Genomic DNA, 16,142 nt, shown 5'->3' with positions numbered 1-16,142 from the left:
AAAAGAGAACCCAACCCAAAAAGTTTGGTTGATTAGTCTGTGGCATTCTGTTAAACTGTTGCTTATGGCGGTCTCTGTGAGCTTCTCAGCGACATTCAGCCAGCCAGGTATCCTGCCTGCAGTAGATGGAATGTGGCAATGGAACGCTGGCTGCGCGTGTCATAATAGGCTCTGAGCCTTTATATACCTGTGCACAGCAGCAGCCACCTTCAGTCTGCTGCTGGACAGCCAGCAGCAGCAGCAGCAGGAGAGGTATGTAATCAGGAGCCCTCCTGCTAAGGGTAGACAGCTGCTCGTTCCACCCCACCCCCCGCCTTAATTGGTTCTCCTCCCTTCCAACGGTGTTGAGGCGGGTGGGAACAGCAGGGGGTGAAGGTGCTGTGTTTAAAGAGGTGGAGTTATGCAGATCTAAAACGCGTGGATTGCAGCAGCAGCAAGCCGAAAAGTGCAGGCATGTAAGGGATCTAGAGGTTGACAACATGTCTTCTTAACGGGAGTCCAGGAGCTCATCTCCACAAATGGACTTTTCAGGATCCTTGGGTGGCTCCGTAGTTTGAAACCAATTCTGGTTATCGCTTCTCGGCCTTTTGGCTAAGATCAAGTGTAGTATCTGTTCTTATCAGTTTAATATCTGATACGTCCCCTATCTGGGGACCATATATTAAATGGATTTTTAGAACAGGGAGATGGAAAAAGAGCTTGCTCTGTCCACTCCACGCATTGACCTGGTATTGCAGTATCTCCAGGACCGGTGCACCCCTTCTTTAATGCAGTTTCTAAAATCAGAAAGAATTGAATTCAATGTTTTTTGTTCATTTTGCTTGTTTGTCGGATTTTGGGATGGACTCTTTGGCTTTGCTTTTCTTCTCCTCATTGGATTTTTCATGTTCAAAGTTGCAGAAGCCAGATTACAAGCTCATTTTGGTTCAACTTCAGCAACTGTGCATTGCATTGCCATGTAATGTGATGCAATGCTATCTTTCTAGCTCATAGAATCATAGAATCATAGAATCATAGAATGGAAGAGTTGGAAGGGACCTCCTGGGTCATCTGGTCCAACCCCCTGCTCAAAGCAGGACCCACTAGATCATCCCAGACAGACGTCTGTCCAGCCTCTGTTTGAAGACGTCCACTGAAGGGGAACTCACCACCTCTCGTGGCAGCCTGTTCCACTCATTAATCACCCTAACTGTCAAAAAGTTTTTTCTAATATCTAATCTGTGTCTCCTCCCATTTAGTTTCATCCCATTGCTTCTAGTCTTTCCCTGTGCAAATGAGAATAAAGATGATCCTTCTACAATGTGACAGCCCTTGACATATTTGTAGACAGCTATTAAGTCTCCTCTCAGTCTTCTTTTTTGCAAGCTAAACATTCCCAAATCCTGCAACCGTTCCTCATAGGACATGGTTTGCAGACCAGTCACCATTCTGGTCGCTCTTCTCTGAACTTGTTCCAGTTTGTCTATGTCTCTTTTAAAATGTGGTGCCCAAAACTGTACACAGTATTCCAGATGAGGTCTGACCAAAGAGGAGTAAAGACCGATAATGACTTCACGTGATCTAGACTGTATGCTTCTGTTAATACATCCCAGAATTGTATTTGCCTTTTTTGCTGCTGCATCACACTGTTGACTCATGTTCAGTCTATGATCTATTAGTATACCTAAGTCTTTTTCACATGTACTGTTGCTTAGCTCTATTCCTCCCATTCTGTATATGCTTTTTTCATTTTTATTGCCCAGATGTAGTACTTTGCATTTTTCCCTGTTAAAAACCATTCTGTTGGTTGCTGCCCACTGCTCCAGTTTATTTAGGTCTTTTTGAATCCTCTCTCTCTCTTGTCTAGTATTAGCTATCCCTCCTAGCTTTGTGTCATCAGCAAATTTAATCAGTTTACCCTCAATTCCTTCATCTAAATCATTGATGAAGATGTTGAACAATACAGGTCCCAGGACAGAGCCCTGTGGTATCCCACTTGAGACATTCATCCAGCTGGATGTGAAGCCATTTACAACCACCCTTTGAGTCCGATCACTAAGCCAGTTATGAATCCACCTAACAGTTGCCTGGTCCATTGCATACTTGGTCATTTTTTCAATAAGGATGTTGTGAGATACTTTGTCAAATGCTTTGCTGAAGTCAAGATATACTATATCTACAGCATTTCCCTGATCCACCCAGTCAGTGATTCTGTCATAGAAGGAAATTAAGTTAGTCTGACATGACTTGTTAGCTACAAACCCATGCTGACTCTGGTTAATCACTTCATTCTTATCCAGGTACTTACATACATGATGTTTAATAATTTGTTCAAAGATCTTTCCTGGTATAGAAGTCAGACTCACCGGCCTATAGTTCCCTGGGTCCACCTTCTTCCCCTTTTTGAAGATAGGAACAACATTTGCTCTTCTCCAGTCTTCTGGGACTTCTCCTGTTCTCCAAGAATTTTCAAAGATTATGGAGAGTGGTTCTAAAATTTCTTCTACGATCTCCTTCAGTACTCTGGGGTGTAATTCATCTGGACCTGGAGACTTGAACTCATTTATGTTAGCTAAACATTCCCTCACAATCTTTCTGTTTACAGATAACTTGGATTCTTCTATTCCTTTAAAAGGACAGTGAAAATCAGTTGATGTTACATTTTCTTTCTGAGAGAAAACAGATGCAAAATAGGAATTAAAAAGTTCGGCCTTCTCAACATCCTCTCTTACCATTTCTCCATTTTCATCCTGTAAAAATCCTATAGCATCTTTGACTTTTCTTTTACTTTTGACATACCCCCAAAATCCTTTTTTATTGCTTTTGACATCTCTTGCAAGCCTTAATTCATTGTCCGCTTTAGCTAACCTGATACGTGCCCTGCAGGATCTGCAGACTGCATTATAATCTTCTTTAGATATGCCTCCCTCTTTCCATTTAATAAACATTTCTTTCTTTCTTTTTAGCATGTGTTTAAGTTCTGTGTTCATCCATCCTGGTTTCCTTAAATGCTTCCCATTCTTCCTACTTTTCGGGATTGTTAACGATTGTGCTTTGAGAATCTCATTTTTAAAAATTTCCCATCCTTCCTGGACATTTTTGTCCTTAAGGACATCCAGCCATTGGATCCCTCCTATTCTCTTTCTGAGTCTCTTAAAATCTGCCTTTCTAAAATCTAACCTTGAAGTTTGAGTCTTCACATGTCTTCCTCCTCTAGTTATCCAAAATTCTATAATAGCATGATCGCTGCCTCCTAGGGTCCCAGCCACCTTTACCTCCTCAACCATTTCCTCCCTGTTTATAAGGATTAGATCCAAAGTAGCAGATCCCCTTGTTTTCTCCCCTACCTTTTGGAAGATAAAGTTGTCAGCAAGAGAGGATAAGAATTTGCTTGACCTGTTAGTTTTACTTGAGAGAGATTCCCAACAAATGTCTGGATAGTTGAAATCTCCCATGACCACTACGTCATATTTTTTGGAGAACTTGGTCATTTGATACATAAAGAGTTCATCCATATCTTCAGCTTGCCCAGGTGGCCTGTAGTAAATGCCTACAATGGTGTCCTTTCCGTTGTTCTCTCCTTGTATTCTTACCCAAACAGTTTCCACAGAACTCCCAGTCTCTGAAGCATCAATCTCTGTGCAGATATACGCTTTTCTAACATACAATGCGACACCTCCTCCTCGTTTATCAATTCTGTTTCTTGCAAATAAGTTGTATCCTTTTAGCCTTTTATTCCAATCATGTGTATCGTCCCACCAAGTTTCAGTGATTCCAATGACATCATATTTCTTTTCCTGCATTAGTAGTTCCAATTCTCCTTGTTTGTTGCCCATGCTTTGTGCATTTGTATAAAAACATTTTAGTTTGTGATTGGTTTCTCTTCCTCCCATATTTTTATTTAGATTTTTTTGTCTTTGTTCTTTCTTTCCACTTCCAGTAGCAGAGATCTCAATAGTATTTGTCAGCTGTATGGCTTTTTCTGGCCTTTTGCTTCCCTTCCCACATTGTTCTAGTTTAAAGCTCTCCTGATGAGTGTAGCAAGGCGACTTCCAAATACATGTTTTCCAGTCTTCGTAAGGTGCACCCCATCTCTAGCAAGTAGTCCATCGTATAGGTAATTCATCCCGTGATCCAGAAATCCAAATCCTTGTTGACGGCACCATCGACGTAGCCAGTTGTTCACCTGTAGAATCTTATTCCACCTCATTGTTCCATGGCCATCCACAGGGAGGATGGATGAGAAGACCACCTGCGCTCCCAATTCTTTCACTTTCTTGCCTAAGTCTTCAAAGTCACTGCAGATGGTTTCCAGGTCCTTTCTTGCGGTGTCATTTGTCCCCACATGTATTAGCAGGAATGGGTAGTGATCTGTAGGTCTGAAGAGTCTTGATATCCTGTCAGACACATCTTTAATTTTTGCTCCTGGAAGACAGCACATTTCTCTTGAGGTTATGTCTGGTCTGCAGATAGCGGCCTCTGTTCCTCTTAACAGGGAATCCCCCATGACCACCACTCTCCGTTTTTTCTTCACAACATTCTTCTTTCTCCATCCAGGAGGAATCTGAGGGCTTACAAGGTTATTCATTGCTGGCAAAGTCTTATTTTGCTGTATTTCTTCATGGTTCTCCTGTGTGAGAGCCTGGTACTGGTTCCTGAGCAGTATGGGTGCTGACTGCCTCTCGATCCTCCTGCTTCTGTGGGTCACATGCTTCCATTCCTCTGTTTCGTCAGGTACAGTTCGAATTTCTTCTCTTTCTGAATCATGAAGAGATAATTCTGCTCTGTCTAAGAACTCTTCACCTTCCTTAATGATTTTCAAGGTAGTTAACCTCTCTTCTAGATTTTGCAACTTTTCCTCCAACAGGGACACAAGCTTGCATTTCTGGCATGTGAAGTTTGGCTTTTCCACTGGCAAGTCTGTGAACATGTAGCAGGATATGCAGCTCACCAAATGGCTCCTGGACTCTTCCATGTTCTTACTGTTAATGTTCTGAAAACAGTGAAAAATGCTTCAAAATGCGCGCGGTTTACCGATGTCCTCTTTTCAGCTCCAACAGCCAAAATCCAGTGTTCTTTGAGCTCGCGGAGACTCTTCACTTACCCCAAAATGCAGTGGAAATATGCAAATTATCTCCTCAGGACTCCTCCCCTGCCTTTTTACTTCCTTTTGGATAAACAGACATATTAGGCAAGCATTTTGGAGCTTTCACCTAAATAACTACAGGTGGTGAGATAAGCTGCACAATATAATTGACCTTTCAGTATATTGTTGCACACACACCATCTATTTAGCAAATGCCCTTGTTATCAACAGCAGCCTTTTAAACTCACCTGAGCTAACAGGTATGTGCGCTGGTTACTCTGCTGCGCTTAAAATTTCTTTTTTGGTTTGCTACAATGCCTTTTCTGAAACGTTGTCTCCTTCTGCTGGAACACTGACTTCTTTCATTTAATGCCTGCAGACTATAAAAGAGAACCCAACCCAAAAAGTTTGGTTGATTAGTCTGTGGCATTCTGTTAAACTGTTGCTTATGGCGGTCTCTGTGAGCTTCTCAGCGACATTCAGCCAGCCAGGTATCCTGCCTGCAGTAGATGGAATGTGGCAATGGAACGCTGGCTGCGCGTGTCATAATAGGCTCTGAGCCTTTATATACCTGTGCACAGCAGCAGCCACCTTCAGTCTGCTGCTGGACAGCCAGCAGCAGCAGCAGCAGGAGAGGTATGTAATCAGGAGCCCTCCTGCTAAGGGTAGACAGCTGCTCGTTCCACCCCACCCCCCGCCTTAATTGGTTCTCCTCCCTTCCAACGGTGTTGAGGCGGGTGGGAACAGCAGGGGGTGAAGGTGCTGTGTTTAAAGAGGTGGAGTTATGCAGATCTAAAACGCGTGGATTGCAGCAGCAGCAAGCCGAAAAGTGCAGGCATGTAAGGGATCTAGAGGTTGACAACATGTCTTCTTAACGGGAGTCCAGGAGCTCATCTCCACAAATGGACTTTTCAGGATCCTTGGGTGGCTCCGTAGTTTGAAACCAATTCTGGTTATCGCTTCTCGGCCTTTTGGCTAAGATCAAGTGTAGTATCTGTTCTTATGAGTTTAATATCTGATACGTCCCCTATCTGGGGACCATATATTAAATGGATTTTTAGAACAGGGAGATGGAAAAAGAGCTTGCTCTGTCCACTCCACGCATTGACCTGGTATTGCAGTATCTCCAGGACCGGTGCACCCCTTCTTTAATGCAGTTTCTAAAATCAGAAAGAATTGAATTCAATGTTTTTTGTTCATTTTGCTTGTTTGTCGGATTTTGGGATGGACTCTTTGGCTTTGCTTTTCTTCTCCTCATTGGATTTTTCATGTTCAAAGTTGCAGAAGCCAGATTACAAGCTCATTTTGGTTCAACTTCAGCAACTGTGCATTGCATTGCCATGTAATGTGATGCAATGCTATCTTTCTAGCTCTCCCTTTTTACTTCCTTTTGGATAAACAGACATATTAGGCAAGCATTTTGGAGCTTTCACCTAAATAACTACAGGTGGTGAGATAAGCTGCACAATATAATTGACCTTTCAGTATATTGTTGCACACACACCATCTATTTAGCAAATGCCCTTGTTATCAACAGCAGCCTTTTAAACTCACCTGAGCTAACAGGTATGTGCGCTGGTTACTCTGCTGCGCTTAAAATTTCTTTTTTGGTTTGCTACAATGCCTTTTCTGAAACGTTGTCTCCTTCTGCTGGAACACTGACTTCTTTCATTTAATGCCTGCAGACTATAAAAGAGAACCCAACCCAAAAAGTTTGGTTGATTAGTCTGTGGCATTCTGTTAAACTGTTGCTTATGGCGGTCTCTGTGAGCTTCTCAGCGACATTCAGCCAGCCAGGTATCCTGCCTGCAGTAGATGGAATGTGGCAATGGAACGCTGGCTGCGCGTGTCATAATAGGCTCTGAGCCTTTATATACCTGTGCACAGCAGCAGCCACCTTCAGTCTGCTGCTGGACAGCCAGCAGCAGCAGCAGCAGGAGAGGTATGTAATCAGGAGCCCTCCTGCTAAGGGTAGACAGCTGCTCGTTCCACCCCACCCCCCGCCTTAATTGGTTCTCCTCCCTTCCAACGGTGTTGAGGCGGGTGGGAACAGCAGGGGGTGAAGGTGCTGTGTTTAAAGAGGTGGAGTTATGCAGATCTAAAACGCGTGGATTGCAGCAGCAGCAAGCCGAAAAGTGCAGGCATGTAAGGGATCTAGAGGTTGACAACATGTCTTCTTAACGGGAGTCCAGGAGCTCATCTCCACAAATGGACTTTTCAGGATCCTTGGGTGGCTCCGTAGTTTGAAACCAATTCTGGTTATCGCTTCTCGGCCTTTTGGCTAAGATCAAGTGTAGTATCTGTTCTTATCAGTTTAATATCTGATACGTCCCCTATCTGGGGACCATATATTAAATGGATTTTTAGAACAGGGAGATGGAAAAAGAGCTTGCTCTGTCCACTCCACGCATTGACCTGGTATTGCAGTATCTCCAGGACCGGTGCACCCCTTCTTTAATGCAGTTTCTAAAATCAGAAAGAATTGAATTCAATGTTTTTTGTTCATTTTGCTTGTTTGTCGGATTTTGGGATGGACTCTTTGGCTTTGCTTTTCTTCTCCTCATTGGATTTTTCATGTTCAAAGTTGCAGAAGCCAGATTACAAGCTCATTTTGGTTCAACTTCAGCAACTGTGCATTGCATTGCCATGTAATGTGATGCAATGCTATCTTTCTAGCTCTCCCTTTTTACTTCCTTTTGGATAAACAGACATATTAGGCAAGCATTTTGGAGCTTTCACCTAAATAACTACAGGTGGTGAGATAAGCTGCACAATATAATTGACCTTTCAGTATATTGTTGCACACACACCATCTATTTAGCAAATGCCCTTGTTATCAACAGCAGCCTTTTAAACTCACCTGAGCTAACAGGTATGTGCGCTGGTTACTCTGCTGCGCTTAAAATTTCTTTTTTGGTTTGCTACAATGCCTTTTCTGAAACGTTGTCTCCTTCTGCTGGAACACTGACTTCTTTCATTTAATGCCTGCAGACTATAAAAGAGAACCCAACCCAAAAAGTTTGGTTGATTAGTCTGTGGCATTCTGTTAAACTGTTGCTTATGGCGGTCTCTGTGAGCTTCTCAGCGACATTCAGCCAGCCAGGTATCCTGCCTGCAGTAGATGGAATGTGGCAATGGAACGCTGGCTGCGCGTGTCATAATAGGCTCTGAGCCTTTATATACCTGTGCACAGCAGCAGCCACCTTCAGTCTGCTGCTGGACAGCCAGCAGCAGCAGCAGCAGGAGAGGTATGTAATCAGGAGCCCTCCTGCTAAGGGTAGACAGCTGCTCGTTCCACCCCACCCCCCGCCTTAATTGGTTCTCCTCCCTTCCAACGGTGTTGAGGCGGGTGGGAACAGCAGGGGGTGAAGGTGCTGTGTTTAAAGAGGTGGAGTTATGCAGATCTAAAACGCGTGGATTGCAGCAGCAGCAAGCCGAAAAGTGCAGGCATGTAAGGGATCTAGAGGTTGACAACATGTCTTCTTAACGGGAGTCCAGGAGCTCATCTCCACAAATGGACTTTTCAGGATCCTTGGGTGGCTCCGTAGTTTGAAACCAATTCTGGTTATCGCTTCTCGGCCTTTTGGCTAAGATCAAGTGTAGTATCTGTTCTTATCAGTTTAATATCTGATACGTCCCCTATCTGGGGACCATATATTAAATGGATTTTTAGAACAGGGAGATGGAAAAAGAGCTTGCTCTGTCCACTCCACGCATTGACCTGGTATTGCAGTATCTCCAGGACCGGTGCACCCCTTCTTTAATGCAGTTTCTAAAATCAGAAAGAATTGAATTCAATGTTTTTTGTTCATTTTGCTTGTTTGTCGGATTTTGGGATGGACTCTTTGGCTTTGCTTTTCTTCTCCTCATTGGATTTTTCATGTTCAAAGTTGCAGAAGCCAGATTACAAGCTCATTTTGGTTCAACTTCAGCAACTGTGCATTGCATTGCCATGTAATGTGATGCAATGCTATCTTTCTAGCTCTCCCTTTTTACTTCCTTTTGGATAAACAGACATATTAGGCAAGCATTTTGGAGCTTTCACCTAAATAACTACAGGTGGTGAGATAAGCTGCACAATATAATTGACCTTTCAGTATATTGTTGCACACACACCATCTATTTAGCAAATGCCCTTGTTATCAACAGCAGCCTTTTAAACTCACCTGAGCTAACAGGTATGTGCGCTGGTTACTCTGCTGCGCTTAAAATTTCTTTTTTGGTTTGCTACAATGCCTTTTCTGAAACGTTGTCTCCTTCTGCTGGAACACTGACTTCTTTCATTTAATGCCTGCAGACTATAAAAGAGAACCCAACCCAAAAAGTTTGGTTGATTAGTCTGTGGCATTCTGTTAAACTGTTGCTTATGGCGGTCTCTGTGAGCTTCTCAGCGACATTCAGCCAGCCAGGTATCCTGCCTGCAGTAGATGGAATGTGGCAATGGAACGCTGGCTGCGCGTGTCATAATAGGCTCTGAGCCTTTATATACCTGTGCACAGCAGCAGCCACCTTCAGTCTGCTGCTGGACAGCCAGCAGCAGCAGCAGGAGAGGTATGTAATCAGGAGCCCTCCTGCTAAGGGTAGACAGCTGCTCGTTCCACCCCACCCCCCGCCTTAATTGGTTCTCCTCCCTTCCAACGGTGTTGAGGCGGGTGGGAACAGCAGGGGGTGAAGGTGCTGTGTTTAAAGAGGTGGAGTTATGCAGATCTAAAACGCGTGGATTGCAGCAGCAGCAAGCCGAAAAGTGCAGGCATGTAAGGGATCTAGAGGTTGACAACATGTCTTCTTAACGGGAGTCCAGGAGCTCATCTCCACAAATGGACTTTTCAGGATCCTTGGGTGGCTCCGTAGTTTGAAACCAATTCTGGTTATCGCTTCTCGGCCTTTTGGCTAAGATCAAGTGTAGTATCTGTTCTTATCAGTTTAATATCTGATACGTCCCCTATCTGGGGACCATATATTAAATGGATTTTTAGAACAGGGAGATGGAAAAAGAGCTTGCTCTGTCCACTCCACGCATTGACCTGGTATTGCAGTATCTCCAGGACCGGTGCACCCCTTCTTTAATGCAGTTTCTAAAATCAGAAAGAATTGAATTCAATGTTTTTTGTTCATTTTGCTTGTTTGTCGGATTTTGGGATGGACTCTTTGGCTTTGCTTTTCTTCTCCTCATTGGATTTTTCATGTTCAAAGTTGCAGAAGCCAGATTACAAGCTCATTTTGGTTCAACTTCAGCAACTGTGCATTGCATTGCCATGTAATGTGATGCAATGCTATCTTTCTAGCTCTCCCTTTTTACTTCCTTTTGGATAAACAGACATATTAGGCAAGCATTTTGGAGCTTTCACCTAAATAACTACAGGTGGTGAGATAAGCTGCACAATATAATTGACCTTTCAGTATATTGTTGCACACACACCATCTATTTAGCAAATGCCCTTGTTATCAACAGCAGCCTTTTAAACTCACCTGAGCTAACAGGTATGTGCGCTGGTTACTCTGCTGCGCTTAAAATTTCTTTTTTGGTTTGCTACAATGCCTTTTCTGAAACGTTGTCTCCTTCTGCTGGAACACTGACTTCTTTCATTTAATGCCTGCAGACTATAAAAGAGAACCCAACCCAAAAAGTTTGGTTGATTAGTCTGTGGCATTCTGTTAAACTGTTGCTTATGGCGGTCTCTGTGAGCTTCTCAGCGACATTCAGCCAGCCAGGTATCCTGCCTGCAGTAGATGGAATGTGGCAATGGAACGCTGGCTGCGCGTGTCATAATAGGCTCTGAGCCTTTATATACCTGTGCACAGCAGCAGCCACCTTCAGTCTGCTGCTGGACAGCCAGCAGCAGCAGCAGGAGAGGTATGTAATCAGGAGCCCTCCTGCTAAGGGTAGACAGCTGCTCGTTCCACCCCACCCCCCGCCTTAATTGGTTCTCCTCCCTTCCAACGGTGTTGAGGCGGGTGGGAACAGCAGGGGGTGAAGGTGCTGTGTTTAAAGAGGTGGAGTTATGCAGATCTAAAACGCGTGGATTGCAGCAGCAGCAAGCCGAAAAGTGCAGGCATGTAAGGGATCTAGAGGTTGACAACATGTCTTCTTAACGGGAGTCCAGGAGCTCATCTCCACAAATGGACTTTTCAGGATCCTTGGGTGGCTCCGTAGTTTGAAACCAATTCTGGTTATCGCTTCTCGGCCTTTTGGCTAAGATCAAGTGTAGTATCTGTTCTTATCAGTTTAATATCTGATACGTCCCCTATCTGGGGACCATATATTAAATGGATTTTTAGAACAGGGAGATGGAAAAAGAGCTTGCTCTGTCCACTCCACGCATTGACCTGGTATTGCAGTATCTCCAGGACCGGTGCACCCCTTCTTTAATGCAGTTTCTAAAATCAGAAAGTATTGAATTCAATGTTTTTTGTTCATTTTGCTTGTTTGTCGGATTTTGGGATGGACTCTTTGGCTTTGCTTTTCTTCTCCTCATTGGATTTTTCATGTTCAAAGTTGCAGAAGCCAGATTACAAGCTCATTTTGGTTCAACTTCAGCAACTGTGCATTGCATTGCCATGTAATGTGATGCAATGCTATCTTTCTAGCTCTCCCTTTTTACTTCCTTTTGGATAAACAGACATATTAGGCAAGCATTTTGGAGCTTTCACCTAAATAACTAAAGGTGGTGAGATAAGCTGCACAATATAATTGACCTTTCAGTATATTGTTGCACACACACCATCTATTTAGCAAATGCCCTTGTTATCAACAGCAGCCTTTTAAACTCACCTGAGCTAACAGGTATGTGCGCTGGTTACTCTGCTGCGCTTAAAATTTCTTTTTTGGTTTGCTACAATGCCTTTTCTGAAACGTTGTCTCCTTCTGCTGGAACACTGACTTCTTTCATTTAATGCCTGCAGACTATAAAAGAGAACCCAACCCAAAAAGTTTGGTTGATTAGTCTGTGGCATTCTGTTAAACTGTTGCTTATGGCGGTCTCTGTGAGCTTCTCAGCGACATTCAGCCAGCCAGGTATCCTGCCTGCAGTAGATGGAATGTGGCAATGGAACGCTGGCTGCGCGTGTCATAATAGGCTCTGAGCCTTTATATACCTGTGCACAGCAGCAGCCACCTTCAGTCTGCTGCTGGACAGCCAGCAGCAGCAGCAGCAGGAGAGGTATGTAATCAGGAGCCCTCCTGCTAAGGGTAGACAGCTGCTCGTTCCACCCCACCCCCCGCCTTAATTGGTTCTCCTCCCTTCCAACGGTGTTGAGGCGGGTGGGAACAGCAGGGGGTGAAGGTGCTGTGTTTAAAGAGGTGGAGTTATGCAGATCTAAAACGCGTGGATTGCAGCAGCAGCAAGCCGAAAAGTGCAGGCATGTAAGGGATCTAGAGGTTGACAACATGTCTTCTTAACGGGAGTCCAGGAGCTCATCTCCACAAATGGACTTTTCAGGATCCTTGGGTGGCTCCGTAGTTTGAAACCAATTCTGGTTATCGCTTCTCGGCCTTTTGGCTAAGATCAAGTGTAGTATCTGTTCTTATCAGTTTAATATCTGATACGTCCCCTATCTGGGGACCATATATTAAATGGATTTTTAGAACAGGGAGATGGAAAAAGAGCTTGCTCTGTCCACTCCACGCATTGACCTGGTATTGCAGTATCTCCAGGACCGGTGCACCCCTTCTTTAATGCAGTTTCTAAAATCAGAAAGAATTGAATTCAATGTTTTTTGTTCATTTTGCTTGTTTGTCGGATTTTGGGATGGACTCTTTGGCTTTGCTTTTCTTCTCCTCATTGGATTTTTCATGTTCAAAGTTGCAGAAGCCAGATTACAAGCTCATTTTGGTTCAACTTCAGCAACTGTGCATTGCATTGCCATGTAATGTGATGCAATGCTATCTTTCTAGCTCTCCCTTTTTACTTCCTTTTGGATAAACAGACATATTAGGCAAGCATTTTGGAGCTTTCACCTAAATAACTACAGGTGGTGAGATAAGCTGCACAATATAATTGACCTTTCAGTATATTGTTGCACACACACCATCTATTTAGCAAATGCCCTTGTTATCAACAGCAGCCTTTTAAACTCACCTGAGCTAACAGGTATGTGCACTGGTTACTCTGCTGCGCTTAAAATTTCTTTTTTGGTTTGCTACAATGCCTTTTCTGAAACGTTGTCTCCTTCTGCTGGAACACTGACTTCTTTCATTTAATGCCTGCAGACTATAAAAGAGAACCCAACCCAAAAAGTTTGGTTGATTAGTCTGTGGCATTCTGTTAAACTGTTGCTTATGGCGGTCTCTGTGAGCTTCTCAGCGACATTCAGCCAGCCAGGTATCCTGCCTGCAGTAGATGGAATGTGGCAATGGAACGCTGGCTGCGCGTGTCATAATAGGCTCTGAGCCTTTATATACCTGTGCACAGCAGCAGCCACCTTCAGTCTGCTGCTGGACAGCCAGCAGCAGCAGCAGCAGGAGAGGTATGTAATCAGGAGCCCTCCTGCTAAGGGTAGACAGCTGCTCGTTCCACCCCACCCCCCGCCTTAATTGGTTCTCCTCCCTTCCAACGGTGTTGAGGCGGGTGGGAACAGCAGGGGGTGAAGGTGCTGTGTTTAAAGAGGTGGAGTTATGCAGATCTAAAACGCGTGGATTGCAGCAGCAGCAAGCCGAAAAGTGCAGGCATGTAAGGGATCTAGAGGTTGACAACATGTCTTCTTAACGGGAGTCCAGGAGCTCATCTCCACAAATGGACTTTTCAGGATCCTTGGGTGGCTCCGTAGTTTGAAACCAATTCTGGTTATCGCTTCTCGGCCTTTTGGCTAAGATCAAGTGTAGTATCTGTTCTTATCAGTTTAATATCTGATACGTCCCCTATCTGGGGACCATATATTAAATGGATTTTTAGAACAGGGAGATGGAAAAAGAGCTTGCTCTGTCCACTCCACGCATTGACCTGGTATTGCAGTATCTCCAGGACCGGTGCACCCCTTCTTTAATGCAGTTTCTAAAATCAGAAAGAATTGAATTCAATGTTTTTTGTTCATTTTGCTTGTTTGTCGGATTTTGGGATGGACTCTTTGGCTTTGCTTTTCTTCTCCTCATTGGATTTTTCATGTTCAAAGTTGCAGAAGCCAGATTACAAGCTCATTTTGGTTCAACTTCAGCAACTGTGCATTGCATTGCCATGTAATGTGATGCAATGCTATCTTTCTAGCTCTCCCTTTTTACTTCCTTTTGGATAAACAGACATATTAGGCAAGCATTTTGGAGCTTTCACCTAAATAACTACAGGTGGTGAGATAAGCTGCACAATATAATTGACCTTTCAGTATATTGTTGCACACACACCATCTATTTAGCAAATGCCCTTGTTATCAACAGCAGCCTTTTAAACTCACCTGAGCTAACAGGTATGTGCGCTGGTTACTCTGCTGCGCTTAAAATTTCTTTTTTGGTTTGCTACAATGCCTTTTCTGAAACGTTGTCTCCTTCTGCTGGAACACTGACTTCTTTCATTTAATGCCTGCAGACTATAAAAGAGAACCCAACCCAAAAAGTTTGGTTGATTAGTCTGTGGCATTCTGTTAAACTGTTGCTTATGGCGGTCTCTGTGAGCTTCTCAGCGACATTCAGCCAGCCAGGTATCCTGCCTGCAGTAGATGGAATGTGGCAATGGAACGCTGGCTGCGCGTGTCATAATAGGCTCTGAGCCTTTATATACCTGTGCACAGCAGCAGCCACCTTCAGTCTGCTGCTGGACAGCCAGCAGCAGCAGCAGCAGGAGAGGTATGTAATCAGGAGCCCTCCTGCTAAGGGTAGACAGCTGCTCGTTCCACCCCACCCCCCGCCTTAATTGGTTCTCCTCCCTTCCAACGGTGTTGAGGCGGGTGGGAACAGCAGGGGGTGAAGGTGCTGTGTTTAAAGAGGTTGAGTTATGCAGATCTAAAACGCGTGGATTGCAGCAGCAGCAAGCCGAAAAGTGCAGGCATGTAAGGGATCTAGAGGTTGACAACATGTCTTCTTAACGGGAGTCCAGGAGCTCATCTCCACAAATGGACTTTTCAGGATCCTTGGGTGGCTCCGTAGTTTGAAACCAATTCTGGTTATCGCTTCTCGGCCTTTTGGCTAAGATCAAGTGTAGTATCTGTTCTTATCAGTTTAATATCTGATACGTCCCCTATCTGGGGACCATATATTAAATGGATTTTTAGAACAGGGAGATGGAAAAAGAGCTTGCTCTGTCCACTCCACGCATTGACCTGGTATTGCAGTATCTCCAGGACCGGTGCACCCCTTCTTTAATGCAGTTTCTAAAATCAGAAAGAATTGAATTCAATGTTTTTTGTTCATTTTGCTTGTTTGTCGGATTTTGGGATGGACTCTTTGGCTTTGCTTTTCTTCTCCTCATTGGATTTTTCATGTTCAAAGTTGCAGAAGCCAGATTACAAGCTCATTTTGGTTCAACTTCAGCAACTGTGCATTGCATTGCCATGTAATGTGATGCAATGCTATCTTTCTAGCTCTCCCTTTTTACTTCCTTTTGGATAAACAGACATATTAGGCAAGCATTTTGGAGCTTTCACCTAAATAACTACAGGTGGTGAGATAAGCTGCACAATATAATTGACCTTTCAGTATATTGTTGCACACACACCATCTATTTAGCAAATGCCCTTGTTATCAACAGCAGCCTTTTAAACTCACCTGAGCTAACAGGTATGTGCGCTGGTTACTCTGCTGCGCTTAAAATTTCTTTTTTGGTTTGCTACAATGCCTTTTCTGAAACGTTGTCTCCTTCTGCTGGAACACTGACTTCTTTCATTTAATGCCTGCAGACTATAAAAGAGAACCCAACCCAAAAAGTTTGGTTGATTAGTCTGTGGCATTCTGTTAAACTGTTGCTTATGGCGGTCTCTGTGAGTTTCTCAGCGACATTCAGCCAGCCAGGTATCCTGCCTGCAGTAGATGGAATGTGGCAATGGAACGCTGGCTGCGCGTGTCATAATAGGCTCTGAGCCTTTATATACCTGTGCACAGCAGCAGCCACCTTCAGTCTGCTGCTGGACAGCCAGCAGCAGCAGCAGCAGGAGA

The 16,142-nt window shown here is 44.0% G+C and overlaps 9 non-coding genes across 9 annotated transcripts; all 9 read left to right on the top strand.

The window, feature by feature from the left end:
• The first annotated feature begins 571 nt into the window (after window positions 1–571).
• On the top strand, window positions 572–762 carry LOC141211272 (U2 spliceosomal RNA). The gene has a single exon (XR_012281252.1). It is a non-coding gene; the product is annotated as a U2 spliceosomal RNA (small nuclear RNA).
• A 5,258-nt stretch (window positions 763–6,020) lies between these two features.
• LOC141211568 (U2 spliceosomal RNA) lies at window positions 6,021–6,211 on the top strand. Its single transcript, XR_012281539.1, has one exon. It is a non-coding gene; the product is annotated as a U2 spliceosomal RNA (small nuclear RNA).
• A 1,115-nt stretch (window positions 6,212–7,326) lies between these two features.
• LOC141211271 (U2 spliceosomal RNA) lies at window positions 7,327–7,517 on the top strand. The gene has a single exon (XR_012281251.1). It is a non-coding gene; the product is annotated as a U2 spliceosomal RNA (small nuclear RNA).
• A 1,115-nt stretch (window positions 7,518–8,632) lies between these two features.
• On the top strand, window positions 8,633–8,823 carry LOC141211270 (U2 spliceosomal RNA). Its single transcript, XR_012281250.1, has one exon. It is a non-coding gene; the product is annotated as a U2 spliceosomal RNA (small nuclear RNA).
• A 1,112-nt stretch (window positions 8,824–9,935) lies between these two features.
• LOC141211269 (U2 spliceosomal RNA) lies at window positions 9,936–10,126 on the top strand. Its single transcript, XR_012281249.1, has one exon. It is a non-coding gene; the product is annotated as a U2 spliceosomal RNA (small nuclear RNA).
• A 1,112-nt stretch (window positions 10,127–11,238) lies between these two features.
• LOC141211268 (U2 spliceosomal RNA) lies at window positions 11,239–11,429 on the top strand. Its single transcript, XR_012281248.1, has one exon. It is a non-coding gene; the product is annotated as a U2 spliceosomal RNA (small nuclear RNA).
• Window positions 11,430–12,544: 1,115 nt separating this feature from the next.
• On the top strand, window positions 12,545–12,735 carry LOC141211267 (U2 spliceosomal RNA). The gene has a single exon (XR_012281247.1). It is a non-coding gene; the product is annotated as a U2 spliceosomal RNA (small nuclear RNA).
• Window positions 12,736–13,850: 1,115 nt separating this feature from the next.
• On the top strand, window positions 13,851–14,041 carry LOC141211265 (U2 spliceosomal RNA). The gene has a single exon (XR_012281245.1). It is a non-coding gene; the product is annotated as a U2 spliceosomal RNA (small nuclear RNA).
• A 1,115-nt stretch (window positions 14,042–15,156) lies between these two features.
• On the top strand, window positions 15,157–15,347 carry LOC141211264 (U2 spliceosomal RNA). The gene has a single exon (XR_012281244.1). It is a non-coding gene; the product is annotated as a U2 spliceosomal RNA (small nuclear RNA).
• Window positions 15,348–16,142: the final 795 nt, after the last annotated feature.

The sequence above is a fragment of the Phyllobates terribilis genome, unplaced genomic scaffold, assembly GCF_046119375.1.
Source record: "Phyllobates terribilis strain yellow unplaced genomic scaffold, ASM4611937v1 Scaffold_170__1_contigs__length_4071412, whole genome shotgun sequence".
Classification (NCBI taxonomy): Eukaryota; Metazoa; Chordata; class Amphibia; order Anura; family Dendrobatidae; genus Phyllobates; species Phyllobates terribilis.
Note: the sequence above shows the minus strand (reverse complement) of the source record. Positions and strands in the feature narration are given on the sequence as shown.